General features: G+C 44.7%; 1 non-coding gene across 1 annotated transcript; it reads left to right on the forward strand.

Annotated features, from left to right (window-relative positions):
• The first annotated feature begins 289 nt into the window (after positions 1-289).
• On the forward strand, positions 290-362 carry TRNAF-GAA (transfer RNA phenylalanine (anticodon GAA)). Its single transcript has one exon. It is a non-coding gene; the product is annotated as a tRNA-Phe (tRNA).
• The last annotated feature ends 9629 nt before the right edge of the window (positions 363-9991 follow it).

Here is a 9991-nt window from a genome sequence, read left to right on the forward strand (position 1 = left end):
CACCTGGAGTGGGAGCTGTGGGACAACTGAGCTTCTGACGCCCTTTGTAGTTTATCCATGGACATCAAGTGCCTGGAGATGAGCAGTTAATCTGGAAACAAGGGCTCAGGGGATCTCATCAGTTTACACAAGTATCTGAAGAGGAAGTGTAAAGAAGAAGAAGTTATGCCCTTCTCAAATATTTCCAGTAGTAGGACAAGAGTCAAATGTCCGCAAAGCCAGTCTGAATGGTATTGGTCTAAAATATAATTGTTACATCACATTTTGCAAATATTCATGCCAGGGCAGGGCTGAAGTAGCTCAGCTGGGAGAGCGTTAGACTGAAGATCTAAAGGTCCCTGGTTCAATCCCGGGCTTCAGCAGTGTTTTGCAGTAGTTTTGAACATTCCAGTTCTCAGCTCACCAGCACAAAACAGACACAGCATGGAGAAACCATGGAAAGTAGCAAAGGGACCGGAAGATGTTGAAGGGACTGGAAAAGACTACCATGTAAGAAAGGGTTAACTTTAGTCTGAATTACAACTTGTCTTGAAGCAAATTCTCTCACTAAAATTTGTCTTTTTTTTTCTTCAGGTGGAAAAGTTTTGGTACATCTAATTGTTGCTTATAGAGAAACAGCTCCGTATTTCTGATGAACCTTTCCACCCTCTCCTGAAACTCTTCTATTCCTTTCTGAGATGATAGCACTGACATGCAAGCACCCCAAAAGTTCTACAAGTGAGTAGCTGTGTTTTCTGATTTTCTCCATGTTTCTTCCTAACTGATTAGTGGTCTGTGGAGGCCATCAGGCAAATAGTAGAGACAAGACCTCAACTGCAAGTTCTCTGAAAAATGAAGTGAAAATCAGTGAACTTTTGATTATATTTCTGAGGTCTCTTCCAAAATAGAGCAAAGGCCTCTTATTTCTTCTTTTTAGTTTACTGGTGCTATTTAACCTCTGGACATAACACTATCATATCATGCAGTGCTTGATGAATAATGATTACTGAATAACAAACAGTGAATAATGACTTGTGTGTATGTGAATGACATCATGACCTGCTCAAGCCTTGAAGAGATATCTTGAGTCTTCTGGGCAAATCTCTGTCTACAACCACCATCCACTATCAGGTAGGGCCAGAACAGGCATTGCCCTCCTTCACAGCTCAGCAAATCTACCAGCTGCTTACCCAGCACAGCCTTTTGCAGATCTGACTCATTTGTGAAGGTTTCTCTAGTTCAGTGGTACATCAGATAGAAAATGCATTTTGTTTGACCCTTTATTCTTATTTTCTATGCCTGCATCAGGACTCAGATAGATGTGTAAGCATCCCAGGCAGTGCCCACAGCTTTAGGAACACTTGTATATGCTGAACATCTCTGACTTCATCTACCACACTACAGAAGTGAAGCCTTGGACCCTAAGGACAGAAGGAAAATAAGATAGCAGACATATTGATCATGAGTCAGAGAGCAATGAGCTGGCAGAAGCTTAGAGTTCAAGCAGTCCAACTATACAGTATTTTGACTCTATGCTAGACTCTTGGTTTAACATACATGCTGAGAATCTAGAGTCAGTGCTTGGATGCCAGTACTGCCCACTGCCCCTCCAGAATGCTTAAATATGCTCACTTTCATTCTCCCAAGCAATGCCCATCTGTGCCTCAGGAATAACATGAAACAGGGACCACTCCCAGGTGGAAGTTTGGGCATAAGGAATTGCTATCAACTAGGGCAGTAGGGGAGAAGTTTTTAGCAGTATGAAACAGGCTGTTCTGCCCTTCAGCAAGACCTGGACAGGCTGGAGAGTTAAGCAGAAAGGTTCATTATAAAGTTCAAAATGAGCAAGTGCAGAGTTCTACACCTGGGGACAAATAACCATATGCATATATACAGGTTAGGGGCTGACCTGCTGGAAAGGAGCTCTGCAGGGAAGGACCTGGGTGTCCTGGTGGACAACAGGTTGGCCATGAGCCAGCACTGTGCTCTCATGGCCAAAAAGATTAGTGGTATCCTGCAGTGCATTACAAATAGCATGGCCAGCAGGTCAAGGGAGGTGACGTTAGTGCCACTGAGCAGAACAGACCAAAGAGAACTTGGTTGTTTTCCACCATTTCTCTTCATGGTGGGTCACTTCCACCCTTATCTCAGGAAATTAAGAAGTGCTAGACACACTGAAGATAAAAATTTGGAATAGAGTTGAATAAATAAATAATCACGGATAAATCACATCCAGTTAAATTAATTCTCTGAGCTGAAAACTGTCAAGGGACCACATCAGGGCCATGTTGAATAGTGACCTGGGCAGCCTGATCCAGTGGGTGGCAATTCTGCCCATGACAGGGGGTTTGGAATTATATGATCTTTAAGGTCCCTTCCAACCTAAACCATTCTATAATTCTAAGAAGTGGAAGAAATTTTCAGGGGCTGCCACATGAATTTGTCCTATTCTTGTTTCTCCCTGGTATATTTTACAGACAGTATTGGAGGATTCATGGTCTAAGCCACCACCATGAATGTGCTGGTGACAACTGCGCATCCCCAGTGCAAGGAAATGCCTGTAAACAAACTGCTTTGAATCCTGATCCACAGCTGTGGGAAGGCAAAGGAAAGACTCCTACTAATGCTTGCAACAGACGTTGCACACTGCAGGATGCAAAGAAATCCCTAGAGACCATAACGCAGTAGAACTAATAATATCCGATGCTGGCTCCACTCTTCCCTGAAGCAGCTCCAGCTCAAGCCTCAGCACTGTAAATTCCCGTGTTTCTCTGCCTTTAGCTCAAAGAAGGGTTAACAACAGCCTGGTTCTTGCTCACCGGGAGGCAGCGAGGGAAGGTGCGGCATGAATAATGGGAAAGGTGCGGAATGATTAACGGGAAGGTGCAGGATGATTAAGGCAGTGGGCGGCAGGCAGTGTGGGGGCAGCTGACCTGCCAGTGCCTTCACCCAGCCCACACGCAGAGATCCATCAGCCTGCATTGGACCCCCACAACCACCTCCTTCTGAGTCCTTTTGTGCACGGCTGCTCCACGCTCCTCCCTCCCCACAAATCCTCTCAGCTCTGCCAATGGCATTCAGCTCGAGATTTATGCTCTTCCTATTTCCCCTTCTTTCTCTCAGTTCCTTCGGTCCTGGCTGAATCCTTTAGTACGTTTGGGAAAGTTCATATTAAAACCACTGACTGCAGATCATAGCAGGCTTACTGCATATGTAGTTGTGCTTTGTGGGGTCGGACAGAAAATTCCAACCTTCTGTTCTGCAGTCACTGTGAAACACTGCTGCAGTGCCAATAAAGCTGCCCTGACAGTACCTTCCAGTGGAGAGGCACACATCTTCCTATCTTCTTTTTTTCTGTTTTGTTTTCTTTTTGTAATTGCATTCCCATGCAGTGTTTAAGACATTTCTTCCATCTTACATTCTTGAAGGAACTACTGTAATATATAGACCAATCGGGCATATTGGACTAAGTGGAAGCACATCTGCTTTATTCCTTTATCAATAGCTAACATGAGAAGGCAATTATTTTATTAATGCCTCAGTTTCCCCAATCAGAAAATGGAGCAAAATTGTCAGGTGGGCTTGGAAAATGCCCTGAGACCTGACAGGGAGAGCTAGGCACAAAGAACACGCAGACAATAAAAGACATTTCCAGCCCTGAAGATTAATTTACTAAATTACACAGGAGCTACAAGATGAGGAAAGGATTATTATTTGCATGCCATGGGAGCAATAATGCTATGATGACTACTCCAGGCATAAGGACATTCATGTTTGGTTTGTGCTGCAGTGCAGAGCTCTTGGAGGTGTAGCAGAACTGTGCTGTGAACAGACAGCTTGTGTGAGGCCCTAAAGGTATTCACACACATTTGTGCTTCTCATGCAACAGTGTGGAGCCTAGATTATGATAGAAACCACACTTGCTTGCAGTAAGAGATGCTCTCTGCTGTCCTAGCCACAGTGGGCGTACAGAAGATGCAAAACCATCACAGAATCACAGAATTGCCAGGGTTGGAAGGGACCTCAAGGATCATGAATCTCCAACCCCCCTGCCACATGCAGGGCCACCAACCATTCCACCTAATGCTAGACCAGACTGTCCAGGGCCCCATCTAATCTGGCCTTGAACACCTCCAGGGATGGGGCATCCACAACCTCTCTGGGCAGCCTGTTCCAGTACCTCACCACTCTCTCCGTAAAGAATTTCCCCCTGACGTCCAACCTAAATCTCCCTTCCCTCAGCTTAAAACCATTTCCCCTTGTCCTGCAGTTATCTACCCTTTCAAAGAGTTGATTTCCCTCCTGTTTGTAGGCTCCCTTTAGGTACTGAAAGGCTCCAATGAGGTCACCCCGCAGCCTTCTTTTCTCCAGGCTGAACAAGCCCAGCTCTTTCAGCCTGTCCTCACAGGGGAGGTGCTCCAGTCCCCTGATCATCTTCGTGGCCCTCCTCTGGACCCTCTCCAACAGCTCCCTGTCTTTCTTGTACTGGGGGCTCCAGACCTGGACGCAGTATTCCAGATGGGGCCTCACAAGAGCAGAGTAGAGGGGAACAATCACCTCTCTGTCCCTGCTGGCCACCCCTCTTCTGATGGAGCCCAGGATCCCATTTGCCTTCCAAGCCACAAGGGCACACTGCTGGCTCATGTTAAGTTTTTCGTCTATCAAGACCCCCAGGTCCTTCTCCACAGGGCTGCTCTCAAGGACCTCTCCTTCCAGTCTGTAGGGATGCTTGGGATTCTTCCGGCCCAAGTGCAAAATTCTGCACTTTGCCGTGTTGAACCTCATCAGGTTCACCCGGGCCCACCTTTCCAGCCTCTCGAGGTCCCTCTGAATGGCATCCTGTCCTTCAACCGTGTCAACCGCACCACTCAGCTTGGTGTCGTCAGCAAACTTGCTGAGGGTGCAACCTCTAATATCATCTAGTCTAAACATCAACCCATCCCCACGATGCCCACTAAACCATGACCCCCTCAAGTGCCACATCTCCACATTTCTTGGACACCTCCCAGGACAGTGATTTTACCAATCCCCTGAGCAGCCTGTTCCAATATTCCAATTTCTCTGGAAATCAAGATTTGTCTTTTTCAACTGAAGCTGCTTGGATTTTGAAAAGCAAAGAGTCCTAGTTCACCTGGTGAACTTGTGTTGTACATGACTTACCCAGCCATTGACTTTTGGATGGCAGATACGATGTGGGCAATTTATCCAGACAGGTCATACAGCAAGGTCTTGGGAAATTTCAGGTTAACATTATTTCTTGCTGCCTAAGGAGCATCCCAAAGCATGGTTAGGTTATGCACCATGCTAAAATATGAATAAAATAATAATAATTAAAAAAACCAACAACCTCTTTCAGCTGTCCAGGACCTGATCTGAATATCCAGTGCTAAAAATGCAGAGTAATAAAACCAGACTTTGGACCCAGCTCGATTCTTCAGAGGTTCTAAAATAAATAGTTAAAACACTTGTGAAGGATCTTAGATTTAGTATATGTGGTTGATTAATTAATTGCAGTTTAGACTGTTATTTGGTCTGTTAAGTGTATGGGGTGTTAACTTTTGGGCAATGGGCTATCCTTCATTTTCAGTTTGAACAGTGAAGTCTAATTTTATTTGTGACTGCAGGGAGCTAGCAGAGGAAAAGGAAAGAACATGAAGCACTGCTCATTACAAGTGGAAGTAGGCTATTTAAATATGCAAACTGTGTTCAAAAACGCTCAGAGAAAGAAGGTTGTGGAGCTCCTGCTGTCGCTTCTGAGATAAGGACTGTTTCATTTCCTTCCCCAAGGTGGGATTCAAGCCAGGGCAAGAGTTAATGATACTGTGCCATCCTTTGGGAGCATATAGGAGGTGACAGATTGGATAGCCCATGCACCCACCCAGGGTGGGTGGATTGCACTATGATTCTCAACAATCATCTCTAGTGCATACAACATTCTCATCAAAGCTCTAAATTCACATAGTTAACATAAAACACAGGAATCTAAGGGAGGATTGATTTCAATTACATAATATCTTTTAGGGCTTTAAGCTTTGCTAGGATAATGGGAAATTGATAAGCCAAGGAGAAATGGTTTTAAACTAAAGGAGGGGAGATTTAGATTAGACGTCAGGGAATTTTTTTACAGAGAAACTAATGCAGGCTATCCAGAGAGGTTGTGGATGCCCCATCTCTGGAGGTGTTCAGGGCCAGGTTGAATGGGGACCCGGGCAACCTAATCTGGTGCTTGATCTAGCTGTTGGCAGCCCTGCCTGCATCGGGGGTATTGGAAGGGATTGAGGTCCCTTCCAACACAAGCCATTTTATGGTTCTATGATTCTATGAAACTACGTAGAATTGTATAGAATTAAGCTACGTGTGTTATGACAGCTGGCTAAGAGAACTGGGCTTGTTTAGCCTGGAGAAAAGAAGGCTGCGAGGTGACCTCATTGCAGCCTTTCTTCACCTAAAGGGAGCCTATAAGCAGGAGGGGAGCCAACTCTTTGAAGGTGTAGAAAACAGTGGGTAAGGGGAAATGGTTTTAAGTTGAAGGAGGGAAGATTTAGGTTGGATGTCAGGGCGAAGTTCTTTACAGAGAGAGTGGTGAAGTGCTGGAACAGGCTGCCCAGAGAGGTTATGGATGCCCTGTCCCTGGAGGTGTTCAAGGCCAGATTGGATGGGGCCCTGGGCAGCCTGGTCTAGTATTAAATGAGGAGGTTGGTGGCCCTGTATGTGGCAGAGGGGTTGGAGATTCATGATCCTTGGTATCCCTTCTAACCTGGGTGATTCTGTGATTCTGTGATATGACAAGAGGTTTGAAAACCTTTTCATTTGCTTCCATCTGCAGAAATTCAGTTATGTCCCATAATTCCTCCTTATAAGCAATTGGAAATGTCTAAAAGAAAGTTTGTCCTACTGAGTTTTGTCAAGGGGGAAAAAAAATAAAAAAGGAATGCCACAATTCCTAGGCAAGCAGAAAACAGATAAAATAAGAAAATAACATATGGTAGAAACAAATGCAAGAATATCTCCCTGATGAACAAATTCATTAGCCATGGTTAGAAGATGATGGACAGACTTTTCATCTCCCTGTGATTTTGGTGGTGTTGACTCCAGGCTCAGGTTCTCATTCCTTTCACCCTGACACGGGGAAACTCCTAGAGTCATTTTGAGTCAGTGTCTCTGCCTCCAATATTTTCCTGCCAGCCTGCTTACGTGGGTGATTCTCTGCTCTAGTTTTCAAGCAGAAGTTCTCACAAATTGACGGAGGAGGCTTTGGCACCTCCACAGGAGGGGAGAGAGAGAGAGAGAGAGAGAAGTATATGGAGGAGGAGGAGACATGAAATGGGCTTTTGAAAAACTATAAAATTAGCATAGAAAACGGCGGCAGCTTTTCTTAACTCGGACTGAGTGAGAGGCAGTACAGTTGCCTGCTGATTATGAAGCCACCCTATTACAGATCCTGATGGGTGGCCACAGATGTGCTGGATTGCCTATTGCTTCAGGGAAGCTAGCTTTGCAGCTTCACTCCCAACTTGAAATTTTGCAAATGCTTTACAAGATCTCTTGTGTTATAGCCATTAAAAAAAGAAAGAAAGAAGAAGAAGGAAAAAAAAGGATATGCAAATAAATCCAGGACTGAAGGGGCTGCAAAGCCACTGGAAATGCATTTTTGTTCACCCAAAGAATTTCAGTCATTAAGGTCCCAGGTCATCACCTGTAGCATTAAGCTTTTAACTAAATCTTCTGTTAACACCTCTTTTTTTCGTAAGTTCTCTTGAAAAGTCGGTCAACATTGTTATTTAAGACAGATTAGCTCAGGGTTTGGAGCTGGTTTTGTTAGCTAAATAGATTGACATCACTCAGCTGCCTGATGCTTCTGGAGCAAATGTGAGGTGGCTGCACATAATCTCAAACCAATCATATTCTTGGGCAGCACAAAGTCCCTAGGCAGCCTGATTTAGTGACTGGTGGCCTTGCCCATGGCAAGAGGGTTGGAACTTGATGATCTCTAAAGACCTTTCCAACCTAAGCCATTCCATGATTCTATGATTCTGAGAAATTTGTGGATTTCCATCAGACTGCATTTCATAGGCAGTTTTTGCAGCTAAGGTCATGCATCTGAGCGTTTGGTTCGTAAATTTGGCATAGATGTAACTATACAACCATTACCAAATCTATGGGAAGCACATGGTTACACAACAAGATGAGGGAGCTTTTATTCCTGCCAGTCTGCTCAGCTGTGGCTAGCTGAGAAGCGTGTTACAAGAAACTCATAAAGATCATTGAGTCCAACTCCTAGCTCCACACAGGATCATCCAGACTCCAAACCCTCTGGAGCTTTGGGATGATCCCCACAGATGTAGATCAACCAGAACCCCCAGATCTCTTTCTGCAGTGCTGTTCTCCAGCTTCTCATCATCCAGTCTGTACATACATCCAGGTGGGTCCTATCCCAAGGTGCAAAACTTGACACTTGCTTTTGTTTAACTTCATTCAGTTGGTGATTGCTCAGACTTTCAAGGCCTCTCTGCCCTTAACAGAATGTAGAAACACTTTTTTTTTCTGTCAGCCCTGTAATTTTATTCTGAAAAACATATTGGCACAGCTCAGGAGAGCTGCTGGAGTCTGGAGCTGAAAGCTAGGATCTTTCCAAAGGCTGAGCAGGACTCAACATCATGAAAACTTCATTAAGGGAAATTAAGACTGGATATAAGAAAAACTGTTGGTGGTGGGGTGCTGGAACTGGTTGCCCAGATATATGGTGGATGCTCCACCTTTGGAGACATTCAAGGTCAAACTGAATGGAACTCTGAGCAACCTGATCTAGTTGTAGATGTCCCTGTTCATTGCAGGAGAGCTGGACTAGATGGCTTTTAAGGGTCTCATCCAACTCAAATGAATCTATGATTCTATGAAACCTTACTTCTAGAAACACAGTTTACCAGTGTGTGCATGTACTGATAAGGAATCCAAGTGAAACACATGGGAATCAAATGTAAGCACCCCTGGTGTGACTCATGAGAGCCACAGCTACAAGTGTTGTGGAGCATTTTCCACACCTCACATGGATGGGGTTCACCTATGTGTTTGTCGAGGGTCTGGAGCACAAGTCTTATGAGCAGCTGAGGGAACAGGGATTATTCATTCTGAAGTACAGGAGGCTCAGGGGAGACCTTATAGCTCTCTACAACTATGTTAAAGGAGGTTGTAGTGAAGTGGGAGTTGGTCTCTTCTCCCAGGTAACAGCAATAGGATGAGAGGGAATGGCCTGAAGTTGCACCAGGCAAGGTTCAATTAGATATTAGGAATTTTTTTTCTTCATAAGAGTGGCTGGGCACTGGAACAGTCTTCCCAGAGAAGTGATTGAGTTACCATCCCTGGAAGTGTTCAAGAAATGTGTAGATGTGGTACTTAGGGACATGTTTTAGTATGGAGTGCTGGTGGTAAGTGGACTAGGTCCAACCTAAATGATTCTATGATTCCCCAGGTGGATTAAACACATTGGAGACCAAATATAAACAAGAGAAGAAAGTGAGTCAGGAGTTGTCAGGAAAATGAGGCAAGCATTGCAAATATCTCAACACTTGGTAGCAATCCCATAGCCATATGCAGCGTTAATCCTCTAGCAGTGCTTGGGAGTTTATCCCACTTCAGGCCTAGTGGCTGTTGAGATAAATAGTTACAAAATGATTTCACACACTGTCGACAGCTCAAGCAATGCTTACAATTGGGGAAGGAGAGATTTTCCAAGGAAAACGTTATAAATTAATAGTAGAGCCAAACTTTCTGAATAATCCATTTCCCTCCGTACCACATTGCGAGGATGCTAAAACACCAATTTAATCTCCCAGTGCTTCTCCTTCATCCCATATTTCATATCCCCAGATCAGGTTGATTCTAGAAAGCCTCCCTCATAGCCACAGTATTTTGCAGGATCCTTCTTTCTTCCCACCTTCACTGGAGAATGCTTGCTTTCCCCTCCAGGTGAACTTTTCCCTTGCTGCTGCTCAGGCTGGTTCCCTCCTGCAGT

The sequence above is a fragment of the Phasianus colchicus genome, chromosome 3, assembly GCF_987193195.1.
Source record: "Phasianus colchicus chromosome 3, bPhaCol1.hap1.1, whole genome shotgun sequence".
NCBI lineage: Eukaryota > Metazoa > Chordata > Aves > Galliformes > Phasianidae > Phasianus > Phasianus colchicus.